The sequence below is a fragment of the Anser cygnoides genome, chromosome 8 (genome assembly GCF_040182565.1).
Source record: "Anser cygnoides isolate HZ-2024a breed goose chromosome 8, Taihu_goose_T2T_genome, whole genome shotgun sequence".
In the NCBI taxonomy this organism is placed as follows: domain Eukaryota; kingdom Metazoa; phylum Chordata; class Aves; order Anseriformes; family Anatidae; genus Anser; species Anser cygnoides.
The window spans coordinates 21415568-21436509 of NC_089880.1; the positions used below are offsets into that span (position 1 = coordinate 21415568).

Genomic DNA, 20942 nt, shown 5'->3' on the forward strand with positions numbered 1-20942 from the left:
GAAGAACAGTCAGTTCTACTGCGAAAGCACTAGCACTTGGCTGAAATGCAATAACGCCTTCAACCACTGCAGCTGTTTAGCTAAGCGAACATATTTCCAAACTGATTGCAGTTAGTGCTTACAGGTGCTCCTGCAATAACACAGAAAGCTCCATTACTCTTTAAGATTTGGGCACGTGGACAAAAGACTGCATGAGAACAGTGGCATAGGTTCAAGAAAAAATTTTCCTTCCCTCTCTTGTGGGATTTCAGTTGTTTTGAATCTGATGGCAGGAGAAGAGTTCCAAGTCAGCAAGAAGCAGGGAAAAGTGAAAACTGCTTGGGAAAGTGGAAAAGCTACTGAGGTTTTTATGCAGACTCCAGGACTGCAGAACGAACGTCTGTCTGACTAGACTAGTAATTTGGACAATTACCATTTTATTAAATCTGAAAGATACCGTCTTCACAGAAGTACAAGCCAGTCTAACTACCATAGTAACTGCCTTCAAAAGAAATTGAAAATATTTTTTAGTGCCTAGTCTCCTGTTACAGAAAACTGGTTTAGTTTTAGGATTTTCTCGCAATTTGCAAAGTTGCTAAGGGTTCTTAATGCAATAAGGGTTTTGAATTTCATAAGGATTTAAACGGGAAAAAAAATGAATCTTCCCTGTTTCTTGGTTAGCTGAAGCTCTTACAGGTGAATTATAACTGTGAATTATCAGGGAAAAAATAATAATTAAAAAAAAAACAACGAGAGGATAGCGATAAATGCATGGTAGTTCCTCTCCCTCTGTAGGAAGACTGAGGTAAATAATGCCCTTTCTGAGCGCGCTCTGCGTTAGGCGGTAACTTGGCGACCACACGCCGGCTGGGAGGCAAACAGGCGGCTGCCAAAGCATTAAAATAGCCCCGCTGCTTCATTTCCAGTCACGGTCCCGCGGGCTGGGGAGGCGGGCGCGGGGAGCCGCTCGGCTTCATCCCCCTCCTTCTCCTCAGCGCTCCCCTCAGCCCCCCGCCCCCGCGGGCGGGGCTGGCCCGGCCGCAGCCCCCCTCAGGGCCGCCCCCCGCCCTGGGCATGCCCCGGGGGGCGGCGGGCAGGCGGCGCCGTGCCGAGCCCAGCCGAGCCGCGCCGGCCGCCTCCGCCCTCAGCCAGCAGGCGGAGCTGCAGGGAGCGGGTCCCCGCCGCAGCGCAGCGGCGGGAGGGGGAGGGGAAGGAAGCGGAAGGAGCCGCCGCCGCGCTGAGGGGAGCAGGCGCTGTGCGGAGCCGCCGCCGCCGCCGCCGGGTGCGGGCAGCGCGGAGGGGAGGGAGCGGAGCGCGGCCGGGGCCGCGGCCGGGAGCGGGCGGCAGGTGAGGGCCCGGGCCCGGCCCCGGGGGAGGGGGGAGCCGGGCGGGGACGGGGTCGGGACCCGCCGGGGGAGGGGGAGGAGGAGGAGGAGGAGGAGGAGGGAAGGAGAGGGGGGAAGCCCCCACGTGACCAGCGCGTGCGGGAGGAGGCGGCGGCTCGCGCGCCCCGTTCGAATCAGCTGGCCCGCAGCGGCGCCTCCCGCGCGTGCGCGGCAGCTCCGCCCCCCTCCTCTCCCCTCCCCTCCCCTCCCCTCCCCGGCCGGCCGTGCGCGCTCCCGCCCGCCCTGACACACGGCGGGGCTGGCGACACGTGCGCGGCGCCGCGGCCGCCATGTTGGGGCCGAGCGGGCGCGCGGCTTTGCGCGTGCGCGCGCGGGGCCGAGCCGGGTCGCGGGGCGGGGCTGCGTAGAGAAGGAGTCGGGGTTGGGGGGGGGGGGGGGTGAAGGAAGGAAATCTCGCGAGGTGTCGCGGTTCCTGCGGGAGCGGGCCGGCTGCGGGATGGCGGCGCAGCGCTGGGCGTGCTGGGTAATGGTACCGGGCCGGGGGGCGGGCACCCCGCGCGCAGCCCCCGCCCCGCCCCCGCCGCCCGGCCCCGGGGCAGCGCCGCGGCCTCGGGCTCCTCAGGGAGCGGCCCCGGCGCGGCCCCGCCTCACCTCAGCTCACCTCGCCCCGCCGCGCCCTCACAGCGCCGGCCGCTGCGGCACCGCCGGGCACGGCCTTACCCCGCCGCCCCTCGGGCAGCCCCGCCGCGCTCCCCGCCTCTGGGCACCGGCCCGGCCCGGCCGCCGCTGTGCCGGCAGCCCCCGGCCCCTTCGGGCCGGCCTCGCCCTGAGAGCTGCCGGGCAGGGCCCCCGAGCCGCCTGAGGGGGGTTCGCACCTCGGCACGGCTGTCCCGGGTCTCTGCGCCCTCATGAGCCTGAGCTGGTGTGGGGATGTGGGGCCCGGCAGGAGCCACCTGGCACCGCAGAGCTGAGCTCCTGGCGCGCTGGGTCCCCTCGTTGTCCCGGGCTTGGGAAATGTTCCTGGTTTCGGCTGCACTTGGACGCTACCGCAGTTATTCTTCCAAGTGTCCCAGCTTGGCGATGTCCCTTTGTCTCCTGGTCCTGATCTCGAAGGGAGAGCATATGGCTCTTACGGGGCCGGTGGTCTCTCCCCGAGTACAGGAACACCCGCAGTACTTGTGGTCAGGGACTGTAGCTCTTCATTTAATAATCCAGGCTTAGCGTGCCACGTAACTGAGCCTAGAACTCTTATAAATAATGGGTTCTTCGGCTTCGAACTTGCAAGCTGTGTTTTGGGAAGAGGTCTGCAGTCATTAAATGCACCGTAATAGCTCTTTGGTGTTTGTAGGTGTATCTGCATGTTTTCCGTTGGTGTTGCCATTATTATTGAAATAATATCGTGCAGATAGTTAGAGATCAAAGCTCGAAGCGTGCGCCGTGTTTCATACTGTATAATAACTCATACAACCCTCAAGGGCATGCCTTCTGGGTATGTTTCTACCCTGCAGTCAGTTACTAGACTTCCCCCCCTTCTAGCTGGTACAAGGACTGGTGATCCAGAAGGCTCTGTAGTTTGGGGTTAGCAAAATGTGATTCTTTCTGTAAACAAGTATAACTTCTCAGAAAATAGGCTGATGAGTTACTGTTGCAGTTTTTCAAGTTGTTTTTTTTTTTAATTTATTTATTATGCTTACTATACTGTCTGTCAGGTTAATTATGTTAGTATTTACTTAAACAAAACTGGAAAAAACTTTGTTTAAGAAAAAGTGGTGTAGAGGAGAAAAATGCAATTCTTTTAAATTAAAGAGTATGTAGTAAAATGTTAGCATTAGCAGGCCCCAGTTTTAAAAAAAATAAGCCATCAGGTGAAATTTTCACCCACTTGAGGCCACTCATGAAACTCCCTTGCCTTAGAAGGGGCTGGTTAGGATTTTACTTCAGCATGTGACTTCTAGCGAGTCATTCAGGGCATGAACAACTTTGGTTGCAGGATTTGTATAGCGCTGTCGCGTTTATTTCGTAAAAACATTACATGTCCTGAAATTACAGTAAATGCTTTTTGTTTTGGGCTGTTACACAGTGCAGCCATGTGCGTCCATAAGGAGCAGCAGTTAGCCGCCTTAAATTGAGATACTGTTTGTGTGTCTCTTCGTTGTTTAGTCCAACTTAGGCACTTCTTGCAATTATCAGCTGTACCACCATTAACTGAAATGATTTGTCTTTGCATTGCATGTCCTAAGTGTAGTTACTGAGATAAGCTGTATTAGGTAGCTTAGTTCCTGAGCTCTTTAGTGATGAAGTTCAATCATATGTTTCATCTCATAATATTGAACATTTCTGGAAAATGAGAAATAGTAAATAATATTTTTAAGCTTGGTGTTATTACACATCTAAGGACATAGAGGTGCTCGAGAGAGTCCAGAGAAGGGTGACGAAGCTGGTGAGGGGTCTGGAGAACAAGTCTTACGAGGAGCGGCTGAGGGAGCTGGGGTTGTTTAGCCTCGAGAAGAGGAGGCTCAGGGGAGACGTCATTGCTCTCTGTAGGTACCTTAAAGGAGGCTGTAGAGAGGTGGGGGTTGGTCTGTTCTCCCGCATGCCTGGTGACAGGATGAGGGGGAATGGGCTAAAGTTGCACCAGGGGAGGTTTAGGTTGGATGTTAGGAAGAACTTCTTTACCGAAAGGGTTGTTAGGCATTGGAATGGGCTGCCCAGGGAAGTGGTTGAGTCACCATCCCTGGAGGTCTTTAAGAGACGTTTAGATGTAGAGCCTAGTGATATGGTTTAGTGGAGGACTTGTTAGTGTTAGGTCAGAGGTTGGACTAGGTGATCTTGGAGGTCTCTTCCAACCTTGACGATTCTGTGTGATTCTGTAATATGCAAAAATAACTAGATCTCTCTTACACAAAATTTGGGAATGTATCCTATGGGCGTCGACTGTAGTGCTGACCAGCATGATTGCTGTAACGTTTATTGGTGTTACTGGCATACTTGTGATGTAAGATTCCAGTCTGCTCTCTGCCTCATACAAAATGAAGACTTCCCTCTCCCAGTATTTCAAGGAGACTGAAAGAAAATGTTGTTTCTTGTTCTTCCAGTGCTGGGAGCGGGTTGGCATCTGGTCAGTGATCCTTGTCTGGTTGATACAAGGTGGAGAGACTTTCACTTTGCTCTTTTGCCACTATATTGGCTAAGAGAAATAAGAAATAGTTTTTAAAAGTACTCATCAAGTTGGAATAGAAGTCTTGGCAGTCAGTCTGTCCTATTTCCAATTGTTTTTTACATTTTTTTAAAGTAGTCTTTCACATTTGAAAAGCTCTTTCAAGTCTTTACACCTAATCTATTGGTGTTCTCTTTGTTTTGGTTTTCCCAAAAATGGAAGTCTTTGCATTTTGTGGTAACTGATGATACAGGTCTCTTCACTTATAAAAAAAAGAGATTTGCAAGGGAGAGCTTAATTTCAAGATTCAGCACTTGCTTATAGCCACAGATTTACACTGTACTTACATAAATCCCAGAAATACAGTGCTGGAAGACCTATTGTTCCCCTTCTTTCAGGTTGGTTTAAATATGCTAGGATTATTCCAGACAGATATTTGTAGGACTTGTCCTTAAAAACCTTGAACAAGAAAAAAATCTTCCACCTCTGTAGGCGGGAGTGAAGTTGCAGAAAGTGAGAAACTTTCTCACTTCTGTAGTGAGAAAGGTTTTTTTTTCTTAGTTTCCAAATTAAGTGTTCTTTGCTGGAAATCAAGCTGCTTATTATAAGAACTTGCTCCTGATAAACGTTACGCTTATGGCTATATTGTTCTGGCTTTAAGAACATTGTAAATATGGCTTCTGCTTCAAAAACCGCCTGTGGTGTAGAAGAACGTTTGTAAGAGTTTATTTTAACTTTGTGAAAACTTTCTTTCAGTTTGAGTAACTTAAAATACCATTAGGAAATGCAGACCTAAACATTAAATAGCATGTTCTCTTTCTTCTTGGACGCTGTTCTTAAACAAAAAGACTTTTAAAAAGGTTCTCTGCTGAGGTGATGTTTCATAACCAAAGTAAATACTTTGGTTTTGTAGCATAAGTTGACCCTTTTTAGAGTTTGTGTTATAATCTGGGTATTAGTTACAAGGTTGCGTTCAACTACTTTCACTTAGACAATTTGTCATATAGGAGGTTTGTTGTTTTTATATAACTTTGGACCAAAAGCTTTGTAGATTAAGTTACACTGACTGTTCCTAAAAGTTACTTTAATGTTTAATGCTACAGTGAGTCCAGTTAAATGTAGAAAGGCGGAAAGATCAGCTAGTCCAATCCTCTGGAATCCTTTGGGAGGGCACCAAGATCATTCCCTCTTCTGACAAAGTTCCTCTTTGTGATGCTTCTTGCAGCAGCTCATCACCCCTTGGTGCAAGTTTCACCCGATACTCAATTTCAATATTTTTGCTTTGCATTAAGTGGATAGCTTTCTGTCATGTTGCTTCTGAAAACACTTGACTCCCCTTTCAGCAATGTTTTATCTGTTAGATTGCCGTTTGCCGCTCTCCATTTTTTTCTGGTCTATCAAACTTCATCATAGGATATAGAGAACATGAATGTTGGCAAGACAGAAAATATAATTGCCCGAGATTTTAAAGGTGTTTATACTAGTTCCGTTAAATACTGTATTTAGACACAAGTGTTTGCTTTGATTAATGGGATGCACATGTGCCAGACAAACTCCTGTTAAGACAGGTCAGAGTAAACAGTTGCTTTTAGAGAATACCTGTCAGTAGTAGAGCAGAGGGATTTTTTTGTCTGTTTTGTACAGCTCTGTCATGAGACATACCTAATTCTGTCCTTAAAATGTAGTGATTTGAACTTTAAAACACTTATTTTCATTAGAAAATGTAAAAATCGGAAAGGAAATGTGTGCGCTTGACAGTTTGCTTGTTGGTGCGTAAGTAGTACTATCCTGCTTTTTGTTGTTGCTTTCCTTTTTGTTGTATCGGTGTGTACATATGCACATATATGACCTGAGTTTTCTAGAGGCAGAGTGTTTTTGTTGTTGATTTAGTGTGTGTGTGTGAGCTGAAGTGTTTTTGTAGTATCGGAATACAGCCCAAAATCAAAATTGGAAGAGCTGTGCAACTGGGTTACTGTGCCACAGCCAAACATGTTAAAGAGGAAGGAGAGTGCCAGAGCCTCCCTCCCTTGTCTGTGTATTTGCGTTTGAAAGATAACCTAGTAGAATAAGTCCAGTAGTGCTGAAGTTAGGGGTTTTCTCTTCGCAGCTAAAGAATACAGAAACACCAAAACTAGATACTGTCAGAGACGATTTACTGTGCTGGTTAGTTACTTGTTAATTACATGCTCTAAGGACATTTCAGATTGAAGGAGTGCAGTGAGTGGAATTTAGCAGGTGTATTTTCTGAATTTAATCCTGTTGTGACCTGGATGATAGAACAGAGCACATATGCACTGTCCAGGCAATATGTAAATCAAGGGGGCAATATGAGCACCAGAGTATGAAAAGGTCCAAGCAAATCAACAAATAATCTGAAATACATGGGTTGCAGTTCAGTAAAGAGAAACGTGAAATAATATGTTTGGGTAGCAACAATAGACTTAAATAAGAGAAACAATTGGCTGGGCAGCAGCTCTGCAAATAAGCAGCTGTACCACAAAATGAGCACAAATGAGTCATGACAGCTTTAAAAAAAACTTACAGGAGTCACAGTGGGACATAGGAACAGGATTGTGGTTTGTGTGTAAGATAGGAAATGCTTCTACAGTGGTCGGCGTAAGGCCTCAGATTGGGTACTGGCTGGTTTTTGTTTTGTACTTGGAGCAGATTTGGACCACTTGAAGAGCATTTAGAGGAGGGTTGCAGTTAGGACCTTTGGGGAAGGACTGCAAGAACTGAACTTGTTTAGGTTATGGCAGAGGTGGGCAGGCATAATGATAGGTTTCAAATACAGTAAAGATTGCTACAGAGGGGACTGTAGTAAACTCTTCTCTCCAGGTAGGGTAAGAAATAATGGTCCTAAATAGCACAAAAGGAGATTTCTGTGCTAGAAGGAAACTTTCCAGCTCTGTGGATAGATAAAAATGGGGTTAGATATCTGAGGGAGGTAATGGGATATCTATTGCTGAAAGTGCTCTAGAAAAGGTTAAATAACCTCCTCTTAGAAGTGATTTGGGTATAGCTGGTCTGTCCTTGGCCACAGGAGGTAGGGTGACTTGCCAGTGTAAGATCTCTACGTTTCTGTGATTTTTATGATGTTGCTGGCAGTGACTAAAAAAACAACAACAAAAATCAGACTTAAAACCCCAGACTTTGTAGTGGAGCGAAAAGCTAAGTGATGTGACAGTCTGTAAGGTTTAGTTTGAGAAAGTACATCAAATAGTTCATTAAAGAGTTGTTTTATAAAGCACTTTAAGCCTTCTGTATAAGCTAATACGGAAAATAAATAGGCTTCCTTCTTTTTTTTTTTAATCTTTGACTTACCTTTTGTGTTTTTGTTTATGATGCGGTAGAAACAAACTGAGCTAGAGTCAAGGTCTTTCAGAAAACTTCACTGAAAATAATCAAAGTTAAAATGATGAAGTCTAAGGAGCCAGGGAATCAGGTGCATGCCAAGGCTCTGGAACAGAGCGAATCATTCAGCTTCAACTTGTCGCTGTATAACAGAGATAAGTGCTATCATCTGGGAGATGTGTTTTGGGCAATAATCATCACTTATAAAGTATCTTCAGTATCACAGTATTGCTGTGTAATAGTGCCAGTATGGAAGAGGCTGAATAGAAATACGTGCTTTCTGCTACATATACTATTTCTAAACAACATTTCTCCTTTGAGATTTTTTTAGGTGGTGTGAAAGTCTTTGTTTAAGGTGGGAGAACTACGAAAAGTTACTAAAGCTCTTTAGGATTAAAAGTGCCATGCAGTTTGATAGAACAGTTCTGAACCAAATTCAGTTTAATAATTTACTCTGAAATTTTTCTATTAAGTGTCAACTGCCTGCAGTTTATGTGACCTTGTTCAAGCTTTTCTGATTTTTAAATTTTGTCAGAGCTGCCTTGGGGTTAATGAAGAATGAAGGAAAGGCTGCGTCATATAGGTTTATGCTCTGTAATTAGAAAAAGGGTTAAATAAATTGTCACATTCTTAACATTTCAAGAGAGTGTAGAGGACTGAGATAAGATAATGCTTTCAGTCTGTTTCTTCCTAATTGCAATTAGACTTAATTGCATTTTTCTATTTGACCAATGGTTTGGATTAAACTTTCTGTACACTTTAGGTCAACAAGGTGTCGTCATCCTGTTTGTTGTAATTGATGGGAAATTGCTCGCTAAAGCATTGAGAAACAAGGTGTTGGTAACTGATACGGCACTGGTTTGAGGTGCTGACCTGCTGCCTGCTTACAAACGGCTGCAGGTGCAACAGGACACGGTGAAAGCTAATGCTAAAGGTTTCTTGTACATTAGTTAAATGGGGTTTCAGAACTGTTTTTTCTAAAAATTGATAAAAGGAAGAAAGATAGAGCACTGTCCCCTAAGTTAGAATGATGTCAAAAAAAAAAAAAGTAATTTGTTCCTTTCCTCAAATATCTCAAGTCTTCCAGGGATTTTTCTTACATGTATCACTGCAGTACAGAGGCTTTCTTGTAGAGTATTGTGAAGGGGTCACAGTATCTCGCAGTAAGGGCACAAAGGCTTAAGCCTTGGGCAGAGACAGATGCACCTATTCCCTAAGCTCCACCTGGAGAGCTGTTACTGAGAAGGAATCATCAGAGAGAACAACTGTCTGAGAGCTGAGCTGTCTGGGGGGAAAAAATGCTGTTTTAACCTGGAGTTTGGAGAAGTAGATCCTGCAGGGTGGTCTGGGGGAATATATGGGCAGTGGCTGACTAAAAGATTTGTAATGGGAACCCATGGATGTTACAACAGATGATGGAGTTTGTTTCCTTATTTTTTTTCTGTTTCCAAGCATATAAAATTTTGGCAACTTTTAAAACTGTGTTTTGCTAATCTCTCTGAAGTTAGAATATATTGGTACATGTTTTCTCGTCCACCCACTACCTTCTTGTCATGTACTTGCACTTTCTCTGTGTATGTGTCTCTGAAAGTCAGAGTATAACTAGCAGCAAGTCTTAGTTCTTCGGTGTATGTTGTTATATTGCTTTTGATAGTAACTGCTCGATCTAAATTGCTTCTTGAAAAGATTTGACAATGTGTCTGTGCTTTGCTGTGCTGCCAGGGCTGTTCTCTGGGTATTTCCTCAAAAGTGAGGTTTCAGGAAAAAGGAAGCTAATCAGAAGTTCTCAGTTCTTTCCAGTCTTCAGCCTGCAACGTGCTTTGTAGTTTTTAATTTGTTTTGCCCTAGAAAGATAGGCAAAAGAGAAAGATGCTGCAGCACATGATTTTTTAAAAAGTGGGTTTCTATTTTTAGCAGAATCATGGTCTTTATGAGATCTTTTTTTTTTGGAAATTCTGCTACATCCCATGCATTGCAAAAAGGCTGAAAAATCATCATTCAAGGTATTATTGTAGAGCCTGCAGCAATGCAATTACTTTTCATATATGCTTGCATAGTTTTAAGTCCGTCTGTGAGGAAGTGGTTTCTGACAGAACAGAGTGTAGTTATCTCATTTCTCTTCACTGAGATCAGCTGCAAATTTCTCTGGATCATGTAATTGGGAATCTGCTGATCCTTTGTTAAGAGGATTCCAAAGATACTTTAGATGGAAAAGGTTCTTCACCAGCTTGCCACCGTCTCAAAGGCAGTGCTGAAAAGGACAGTGAGAAACATTTACTACTTGTCTAATGTCTGAGTTCAGATAAAGCTTCTCCCCACCAAAGTAAAGCCTTTTCAGATTTCTTTTCCTACTCTATGGTTCAATTCAAGTCTTTTTTTTTGATGCTGAGTCTTATTTTGATGGGGTTCTTGACACATAGTTTGAAGATCTGAGTCATAGTTGATACAGAAAATGTTGCAAACCCTTAAGAACCCTCTGTATTTTATTGGCATGAATGGGTTGCTTTATGGAGAAGCCAGGCTTGCTGTCGGCACCTTCCAAATTCTCCAAGTGCATAAGGGAACAGAGTTATTGCTGTTAAGATCTAGATTTCTTTTTTTAAAGACTACCCCCCTCCCATCCCACTCAGTCGTTGCCCCCCCCCCCAAAAAAAAAAAAAAAAAACAAAAAAACAACACCCAACACACCAACAGTCTAGGTAATTCAGTTCTGTCACGTACTAACTTAAAATATCCCTGGTTACAGCACAGAGGTGATTTATTGAAACTTCATATATTACATGAGAGGTTTTTTTTTCTCTTACCAAAATTCTGAATACCAGAGGGAATCTTTTGCAGGGATCTGGAGGTAAAGGCAGGCAGGTTACTGTTGTTTTATCCGGTGTGAGTCATCTCATTGATTTTCCAGGTGAGAGGTAACTGGTGATCGGAATTGTCCTGCTCTAAGGACACAAGGATGATAACTCATCATGAGCTGTAGTTGTGGTTAGATCAATGGTCTTTAAAAAAAAAAAAATTAGATTGTTGAAAGTCTCTGTTTACGTGGCCCAATAAATTGTCCCAAAGAGACCATCCCAAAGAGTCCATGAGAAACAGAGCTGTGGGAAGGCGTACTGTGTGATGCTCGTGGTACTGTTTTCAGGCTTGATTCGTGGGTCGCTATAAGTTTGTTATATGACGTGTACCAGACAGTCACGTGGACATTTCTTCTTGTTCTATCTGTTGTATCAGTAGCCTGATTTGAAGAAGTGGCATGAGCTAGAATTTAAGGTCTCTGTGTATCTGCCCTTAAATGTGTCCTTTGCTACGTGTGGGCTGCCCTTACAGCTTCCCTAGCCGGTTCGCTCGTGCTCCTGCTTTGAAACAAAAGTTTGCTTTTCTTATACTTCAGCAATTACCTTTTGTGTGTAGTCTGACAACTGTTTCCTCTTGACCCTCACTGACTGTATTTTCCATAACAAGAAGATGTCAAAAAGAGCCCAGGGGGTTGAATCAGTAACAAACACAACCCCAGAACATCTTGCTTCTTTTTCTCTGATGCCTTCTTTGTGCCTCAGGTTCTGTCAGTGAAGACATGCATCAACTGGGTTTCAGTTAAACTTCCAATAAAAGTGTAAGTTTTATATTCAAGTCAGCAGTACAGCAGAGTGAAAATAAAGAGATGCTGTGACCCCAGCTTTGCAGAAGCAGATGTGAAGAACGTTTCCCCCAAGCAGCTCACAATTCCAGTATGACCTGATTTATAGCTGGGCAGTACAGCTGGACAGAAACAGTAAGGCAGCTAAATTGCTTTCTGTGCGTCAGTTATCAAATGGTTTTATCTTCATTGTGGAAAATCAGAGTTCTAAGCTAAGCAAAGTAACTGTGCTTTTTATGCTTACGAGGAGCTAAGGGATAAGGGACAGCCTGAGAGTACGGCTTCATGTTACAGCTAACCCGACCCAGTGGCTATCTGCCACCAAAGCACGTAGTTCTGGCCCCTGCTTTCTGGTAGCACCTGTGCTCATTTGACCATTACAGTATGCCCGTTTTGGGAGCTAAACCAGCCGAAAAATAATGGCTCTTTTGTAGGGGGTTGTGTTTTCTAAATCAGCTCATTGTGAGATCGGATTGAATACTACTAACATGAATGCATAGGAAAAATGAGGATGGCGTGTCAGGGTTACATGGGAGTGGGATTGCCTCTTTTTTGTAGATTATATCACTTAACAGTAAAATGAAACCTCACCTGGGAAGTCTCACTGAAAACTCAAAAGAGGGAATGAGTGAAGGCTCACCAGAGTACGTGTCAGGCCTTTTGATAAGGAGCAGGATGATAGATGAGTGTGGTTTTCTTTGCTGTGTTAGAAAGGTATGGGGAAAGTGGTTACTTGGATAGCAGCAAAGGAGGGAAATGCCCTTTGGAAACATATCTGAGTGGATACGAGTGGAGCAGGGGTAGGTGTTGCAGTAATTAGTATAGAAAATGATGAGATCCTCATCGAGTTGCCTGCTTGGCACAACAGTGGAAGCCTTTTTTAAATGAAGTCAGATGCTGAAAAGAGGGTTCATTCACTAAAAAAGGTGTTTGCCGTTGGGTCATCATAACATGCACTGTTGATGGATGTGCAGCCTTCAGCACAGGTGCCTACACTGGCCCAACATACCGAGAATTAGTCTGTGAACCCCCAGATAGATTTCCAGTTTTATTTCTTTAGCGTCTTTTTAAATACATGGACATTGAGTTGCTTTTCCTCTCCACTATGAGCGAATTAAAAGTGTTTCTAATGTTTTCTCAACCAAGTAAGGGTAATCCAAAGTGTATGCACACACAACTCTGAGGAGGAAGCAGCCACCGCCTTACCTGGGGGCTTTTTCAGTCAGCTGACTTGAAACGCATAGCAGCCAATATGTTTTACGAACATCCTGGGCAAAGTTTGGAAGTGTGTGTGCTAGGAGAGCATTAATTTCATTGCAGATAGTGTTTTGAAATGTTAATGTCAAGGTTTATTCTGAGCCTGGCAGAAGTGATTTAATGTACTCTCTCTACAGTTCCCGTATAAATAAATGTACAAAGGAGGATTCAACCCAAATTTTGTAGAGGGAATGCACGTATTCCTTTGGACAGAACATTCAGTATTTTCATGGATGGCATTGAATGTTTTTTTCTTCTCTTTTCTGAGCAGTACAAATAATCAGGTGTCTTAGGTGATGGTCAGAATTGTTAATTTTAATCAAGTACTTCTAGAGTGGTGATACTTTAAAAATATTTCAGTGATTACAGAAAAGAACTGATAATAATCTAGAGCTGATACAAATCTGACTTGATTTCACTGCTGGCTTGAGTCAGAGTTGTAAAATGATCTTGCAAAACTGAGTGAATGGGGGATAAAATAGAATCTCATTTTCAAAAATGGGAAATAATGCATAAGAATAAAATATGCAAAAAAAATTCAGTGTTCTGATATAGGTGCTTTTGTAAAAACATAACTCAATTTTCACAAGCTGTCAAAAAAAGTAAATAGTGTTGAGTGTTATTAGGAAGGGGGTCACAACACAAAACATTACTATTCTGTGGTAAAAATCGTTTGAATGAATTGTGGATATCATGCTTTGAATATTGTAGTCAGCACTGATCCCTCTGATGGATTCAGCACAGCAAAGAGCAACAAGAATAATCAGAGGCTTGGGATAGCTTCTGGGTGCAGAATACAGGGAAGAGAAGCTAAAGAAAACACCAGTTAATTCTGTGGCCATACAGCAGGTATATCCTCAGGTCTGCCATGCCCTACATGATCATTGTATTTAAGTACTTTTTCTGTTTCCAGTTACAGTGAAACTAATTTTTAAAGATACGGGATTTTCACATATTTTTCCTCAAGCTGTTGAGCATGGTATGTGTTTAATTGCTTATTGCCATAGGAGAGTGAATATGTCACGGAGTTATGAGGGCTTTGTGTCTTGAAGGTACAGCAAATCCTGCTCTTAGGGGCTGCATTCCTACTGTACTTCTTTTTTTATGGCTACAACGTTATGCCGTAGGTAATGCAGTTGTTCATATTGAAGTCATTTCTACTTTTAGAGAAAATTTTAGATGTTCTGTAAGAACTGGCAGTCAGGGTTTTTTGGAAAATATTTTAAATCATAAAGCGAAGCAGTTTTATGGGTGGCTTGTAAATTACGTTTGTCATGTTAATCCTTGCTAAATACTTGATGTCAGCTCTTCAGAGGTACAAAGAAAGGAATAAGCAAAGCACTTGCTTTGACACAGCACTCAAATTTCGTACAATAGTTTGAAAAAAAAATGCTTTAGAAAGGGTCAGTAAGGTTTTTCTGGGACATCACCGGCAAAGCGTAAGCAGTTTATTGTTAAAAAAGAGCAATGTCGAGTCATCTGCTTCATATCTTTTCTCTATAAATACAACTGTGAATATTCTTGTCGAGGTGAATGAAAACGATTTTGAACTTTGTAACTGCTGTTGATTATTTTCAAATTCACTCTATAAAGATCCCAAACTCTCTCTGGCAAACTCAGAAAGCTGCTAACAAATGGTTTTCAGTCTTGTAAGGAATAAGCATTTTAACTACTTAAATCTATGTAACTGAATGTTTCAGTAGGCGAAAAATGGGGAAAATCCCACTTTACCTTGTATTTGTATAAGTTAATATATTAAGTCCAACATAAATAATTTTCCTGTTTAGTCTAAGCTTGACCTAAAGTCTTTTGGTTAGTTTTTCAGTGTGGTGTCAGTGTGTATTGCAGAGGCAAAGCCCAAGCATGTGGAGAGTGAGACCTTGAAGAACTTAATGGCAAGTGTGGATTTTGTATTCCTGTGATGGGTTAGCTGTTTAGCAGTGTTTGAATTCTGGCAATCTGCTCTTGTTTGCTTAGGATAGGTATGGAAACTATATAATTCACACTCTTTGACCCAGCTGCTGACAGCTCCTTCCTGTTGCCTGAGTCTGGTAAAATATGCTGAAGATAGGCTCTTTTCCTTTTGTTCTTGTGCTTCGAGAAATTCTCTAGTGGCTGAATCTGGATCTTGAATATCCTTTTCATGTTTCTTCAGGCCTTTTACCTGCTGATACAGGGTAATTGCAAGGAATGGTAGGATGAGCATCTCCTTTCTTTCTTTGAAATAGATATTAAGAATAATAGGCACTCTATTCAGACATATTTACTATATAAAAGGTTAAATTCTCTGTTAACTTATTAAAATGTGATCACTGTTTGCAATATACTATTGAATTACTAAGTTAATGAAGTATAAAGGCACTAAAATACTATTGCAGTTATCATGAGTTCTGTCATCTTAAGAGAAAGGCCAGAAGTCAAACATGTCAAAAGTTAATTGAGTTTCAGGAAAATACAATGAGAAAGGACAAGATGTCATTTAAAACCTTGAGGTCTTGTGTTCTATTAGGGTGGATAAAACTGCAAACATACATTGAGGTTACCAACACTCAGTTGTATCCATGTGAAACATCTATGACGTTGTAGTTGAAATGGCATACTCATTTATGCAGTAGCTTTCTGTTACTGATAATACCATGGATCTTCTTTTTTTTTTTTTTTGTGGAAAACTGTATATAGGCAAAGTCAAAAAGCAAAACAGGTGGGGAAGCTCTAAGTAAAACACAAAAGTGTCATTCCGGTATGTACAATTGAAAGCAACAAAGAGAATGAGGTAAAACTGGAGTTGCTGTTGGATATCTAACCTTTCATCTTTACCTTTTTGCCAGGTTATGGGTCTTGATACCCATTTGTAAAAATGAAAAATTAGCATTCTCTTTTACAAACACATCTGTGGGATAGCTTGAATGCTAAAAATTTATGGGAGCTTAAGGGAAAACAGTGAAAATTCACAGAAGAGAAATCAATTGAAGTTTATTACATAGGTAGAAATCAGCCATGACGTAAGAGCTGAAAATAGTTGGAAGCTGGAAATGTATATTCCCTCTCTTCCCCAGGCATCTGCTTATGGCTGTTGGTGAGACAGAGTGCTGACTGGATAGGCCTTTGGTCTGACTTAGTTTCAAACTTCTTTCCTCGCATTAAGTTTAAAATAATGGACTTGCTTTTAAAGTCAGTGAATAAGTTTTGAAAATGGGTTATCAATTAACGTAAAAGGGAATTGAATGTGTATATGCACAGATGACAAGTATGTTCACATGCTTAGACAGTAATAGGTAAGTTGCTTGCTCTGTAAATGTAGTGCAGCTTCTCAGTATCTGGAGCATGGGATATATTTAGAAAGTGCTTGATAAAGTATTCAGAAAGAGGGAAGGGGTAGTACAATTGGGATGAATTCTGCACTTCGTAGGCAGTCTTTCATTTTATGCTTGAGCAGTGAGCATAATTTTGAAAGTAAATTGCCTCATGCAGGTGCAGGAAATAATAAACTGGGTATTGCAAAACAAAACAACCCTGGAGAACAATAAGAGTCAAAGCAGAATACCTGGGTATTCCTTATATCACAAAGTTGAGTAAAGGAAACAAAAAGAAGAGCATTCAGAGGGTAAATTGTAATTGTATTTCAGCAGTGTGTTGACAGGTTAATGGTGGGTTTAGAGGAACAGTATAAAATCTTAGAAAGGCTTAGAAACACATTTTTAATCTATAAAATATATCTATTGAGCAATTTAATAAGCTACCTGGAAAAAAAAACACATTTGATATATGGTTGTATTGTGTGAAAAGTTACTCTTCTGGCTGAGTCTTTCAAGATAACTGATACCTGATATCTGACTTTTAAACATTAAAAAAGTATGAGTCGGAATGGTCTGTCTTGTGCTGAGGACAGTAGAAATTGCAAAACCAATGAGTAAACCTGCATCTAGATGAAAAACACAAGTGGAGCAAGCTTGAAGACAGTTTGTCAGTGGTCGCAAGAAAAGCAAAGACCTGTAGTTATAGTAGAGAGAAATAAAAATAGTCTTTTTTTTTCTTTCCCCAAGATGATAATTACATTTCATGCCAAAACAGAAAATGTTCATATTGAGAATGCAAGAACTAAAAGGCTGAGATTTTAAATGTAAATGCAGGCTAAACAAACTTTTTATGTATTTTCAATGAATAGTATGAGCACAGGCAAGGCAGAACACAGAAAACCCAGGAAATTAAAAACAGCGAGTTATTCATCAGTGCATGTACTGGCCTACCAATACAAATACTACTCTGAGCAGAGCAAGAGAAGAAAGCAAAATTGTAGTCAAGCAAAACAAAGTTACACATGATGCAATCATAGGTCTATTGGAGAATATACTAGAATATATAGTAGAGTAAAAAAGGAAAATAGGCTCCCATTGTACTATTAAATCAAGGAAATTCTGGCTTGCTATGCTGTCTGGAAGTTGCTGGATATAGACAGAAGCAGCTACGCAAAGTAATGTACTAGTTGAATGAGGACCACTATTAAAATACTTCTGTTGTTGTTGTTGTTTTAATCGAGGCCAGTTCTGAATTAAGAGAAGATATGCAGTGATGTTCATACTGAAAGTTGTTTTTTCTGTGACCAGGTAAAGAACAATGTTCAAATATAAAGGGACTGGTCACTGTAAGAGCTTTAAAAAAAATGCAGTTACCACTGCACTTAAAACACCTTCAGTAGTTGTCAGCTGACACTTCAGGAATCCATGCAGCCTGAAATACGCACAATGGTCGGCTTATTCAGAATACTTAAGTGTAGACCCAGGCAAAGAATGAGCATGTCAGATAAGAGTGAGTTATGAAACCTGTCAGCTTAACGAGCTAAGAGTCGGTTGCAAAGCAGAATTTGGAAAGCATCTAAGAATAAGTTGTAAGACGTCGTTTACAAGTGCTGTTGTCTGTTGTTCCATTGGGATGCTCAGGCACTGGGAGAAATTATCTGTCTGCCTTCCAGTACTGGGGCTACTGAGGTGAGACCGGCTTGTTCTCAGTGGGGCTGATGCTGATGTGCAGCTCACCGAGAACAGAACTGGCCCAAAGCTGCTTTCAAAAGACCATCTGCAAAGGCAAAGCTATCATACGTGGCTAAGTGCAGCCAGCAGTTGCGGTATGTGTTAGACCATTTGTAAAAAGTCCCTCTCCAGCTTTCTTGTGAGCCCCCTTTAGGCACTGGCAGGACCCAATATATTGAAGTCAGTCATAACACAGCTGAATGAGCATTTAAAAGAGCTAAGAATCCTTAAAAATAACTGCCAGAGTGCAACACGAGGCAAGTCACTCCTGATAGCAGGCTACTACAGTATTTAAATTCCAGGTTAAAGCAGTTTGTTTTAAACGCTAGCCCATTACTTTCCAGAGCCCCAGCACGTGAGAACACTTCAGGTGGTTACCCAGAGTGGTGCTACAAGTACACCTGCACTATCAGCTCACGTGGCAAGGGAGCCTGTAATTCCGGGATCATGAAGGTGCCTCTGCTCAGAAGGCACAGCATGGTTCTGACTATTTCTTTTATTCGGAGATGCCAGGATAGTTCTTCTGCTACTTTTCCCTCCCTAAGTCTGTCTAGAATGTTTTGAAGCATTTAGAGCCATAATTTGATCAACCCCTTAGCTTAGAGAAGAAGGCATCGCTTTCTTTGACGCTACCAACACTGAGCATCATTAGAACCTCTTGGCCAGTTATGCTACATTTAGCAGGGGGTGGAGATCTTGGAAGTGTAAAGAGTTTGCAGCTTTCCTGAAAGCTGGAGTCTGCTTTTTATGAGAGATTGCGGTCTGACCCCAGCAATTACTTGCTCTGTATGGTTTGATAGCAGTATACGTGCTGCATGGGTAGAGTGGAATTGGTCCTTGAGTTTTGGAGACAGCCAGAGAGAGGAACTTGAAGTTTTTCAAAATGTTGGAGGCAAGGTGGGATATGTGGCAGAACTGTCATTTAGGATGACTAGGAGCCAGCCCATAGGATAACAGTTTTGTTGCTCTGCTTATAGAATAACAGGTTTATCTCATAGACTGAGTCACAGGTATTATCAGATGGAAACTGAGTGGTTAAAATGTGCTACTTGAATGGAGATAATTGGAAACAAATCCTTTTTCTTCTTTGGGTACAGAGGGGAACATTTTAAATTTTGATTAAAAAAACAGAGAAGAAAAGCATTTAAGTTCTGATACAATACTAAAAATACCTTACAGAAAGCATTGCGTACCTCATGCTCCCGTTTTTCTAAATTTTCTGGTGTGATACTTGCCTTAATACCTGTTGCAGTGGCACTTCCAAGTGCAGTGCATGGAGAATACCTGGTTGTGTACATAATACTGCTCCATCTCGTACATCATGGTTTGTCATTATGGTAGCTTTCTGAGGCTTATGTAGCTGATGCTGTAATTTTCCTATAAAAAGTACATTAACTGGTGTATTTCAAATGCATGCCCTTGGTTGAAAGTCATGTGGGATAAAAATACACAGTATTTCATACAATCCAAGCATTGCAGTGTACTTCGAAAGGTAACACGGTTGCGATTGTTTTGCAAGTAAATCAGAGTAGCTGTTCTGGTGTTGTGTTCTGCAAACAGGAGCAGTGGTGTTACAACTTATCTTTGGGCTTTTTAGAAAGTCGGGCAGCACTGTTTTTCTTCATCAACTTCCTTTTCATAGGTAAGCTATTAGCAGGGCTATTAACTATTTGATGACCTCTGGCAATAGCAGCCTGCCTTTTGGAAAAAAGTCTGTCTTTTTGTGCTTGGTATTTTTTGCATATTGTAATAATAACTTAATTGGGAAACATGACACATTTTACCTATTCACTTTATTGGTGTATAATTATGTGGTTAAGAAATTAAATACAATTGCAATCTATTCTATTACAATAGCATTTTGATAAATGGTTACTGTAATCCAGTTGCTGTTATTAATTTTATAATGAACTTTTTCAAAAATGTGTTTAATGTATCTGAAAGATATTAGATGTTTTGTTAATCCTGCACAGGAGATGTTCTTTGGGTAACAGCAAAGCTATTTAGCGGCTGAATAGTTTCACCTGAGAAGCAGTGAGTGTTTCACTGGGCTGATCACAGAATGGCTCAGGTTGGAGGGGACCTTAAAGCTCATCCAGCCCCAGCCCCATGGTACAGGGGGGTGAATAGGCAGAGGAGGCAAGAAGGGCAGAGTGCTGGGCAGTAAATGAGGTTACGCATGACTTTCTGAAGTGGCACATGGAAGTCATTTGCCAACTCTGTTTTTTATTTTCTGGAGAAGTGCATTGTATCAGCCAACAGTTACTGACCTTACTGGTCAGTCAATAAAAGGAGGGGTGTTGAGTTAAGGCTACTTGCCTTATGCTAAATGCAATTTGTATTAAATGGCTTCATAGTAATTTAATTAAACCTCTTGTAGATTTTTCCAGTACATTAAGAGGAAGCAGTGCTAGGACATGCATCAAAGTGTGGAATCTATTTTATTGTTTTTAGGGCTTTGTTTGGTACTGCTTACAAAGTTCACATCTTCACCTTTCGTTCCTGCCATGTGAACTCACTCACGCTTGTGCTGCAGCATGCTGGCCTTTTAATTTGGTCCACTGAGACCTATCTGAAAAGATACAAAGAGCAGTTGATATTTTCATATTAGACATGCTTGCAGATCCATTTCATAGTACAGTTGCACAAATATTTCTATTGACTGTTATCACAAATACTTGTTGCAAATCCTTGGTGTGATGTGCTGGGGTGATGGCTGGGGGTTGGTTGTGACTTGGTAAGATCCCAGATTGTGCAAGGTCTGCCTGCTTCCTCCAGTTATTCCCAGTCCTAGTTTCCCTCTTGCAGTTGTAAGCCCACTGTTTTCTACTAATTCTTCGTGATTTCCAGTCTGTCTCTCTTCCCAGTCAATACCCACTCGCTTTGTTAATCTAAGTGCTCTCCTTACCCATCTGTTCGTGCTTAGCATTCCCCTTAGCCTGCCTTCATCACAGTTCTACCAAGCATGGAGGTAAGACAAACTCCTTGAAAAAAACGTCAGCTGTTCTAGCCAGTAAGAGGATTGGATTGTGGTGGTGTGTTTTTTTTTAATTCCATATTTGTGCACAGAAACGACTAATTATTTTGACTGAAAATTGAGGGGAAAGGCAGCAGGGTGGGAGTAGCAGTACAAGGCAGATGCCTCAGTGTAGATTTCAGCTCAAAATCCAATTTGGCCAAGATAC

General features: G+C 42.1%; 1 protein-coding gene across 4 annotated transcripts in view; it reads left to right on the plus strand.

Annotated features, from left to right (window-relative positions):
- The first annotated feature begins 1176 nt into the window (after positions 1 to 1176).
- ZZZ3 (zinc finger ZZ-type containing 3) overlaps positions 1177 to 20942 on the plus strand; it is a 62637-nt gene continuing 42871 nt past the window's right edge. For 2 of the 4 annotated variants that reach the window (XM_067001714.1, XM_067001717.1), the window contains exon 1: positions 1177 to 1326. The gene's annotated coding sequence lies outside the window, so the exon portion shown is untranslated. Of the gene's footprint in view, positions 1327 to 1746; positions 1849 to 20942 lie in introns of those variants that run through there. The other 2 variants (XM_067001716.1, XM_067001715.1) reach the window with 2 other exon arrangements.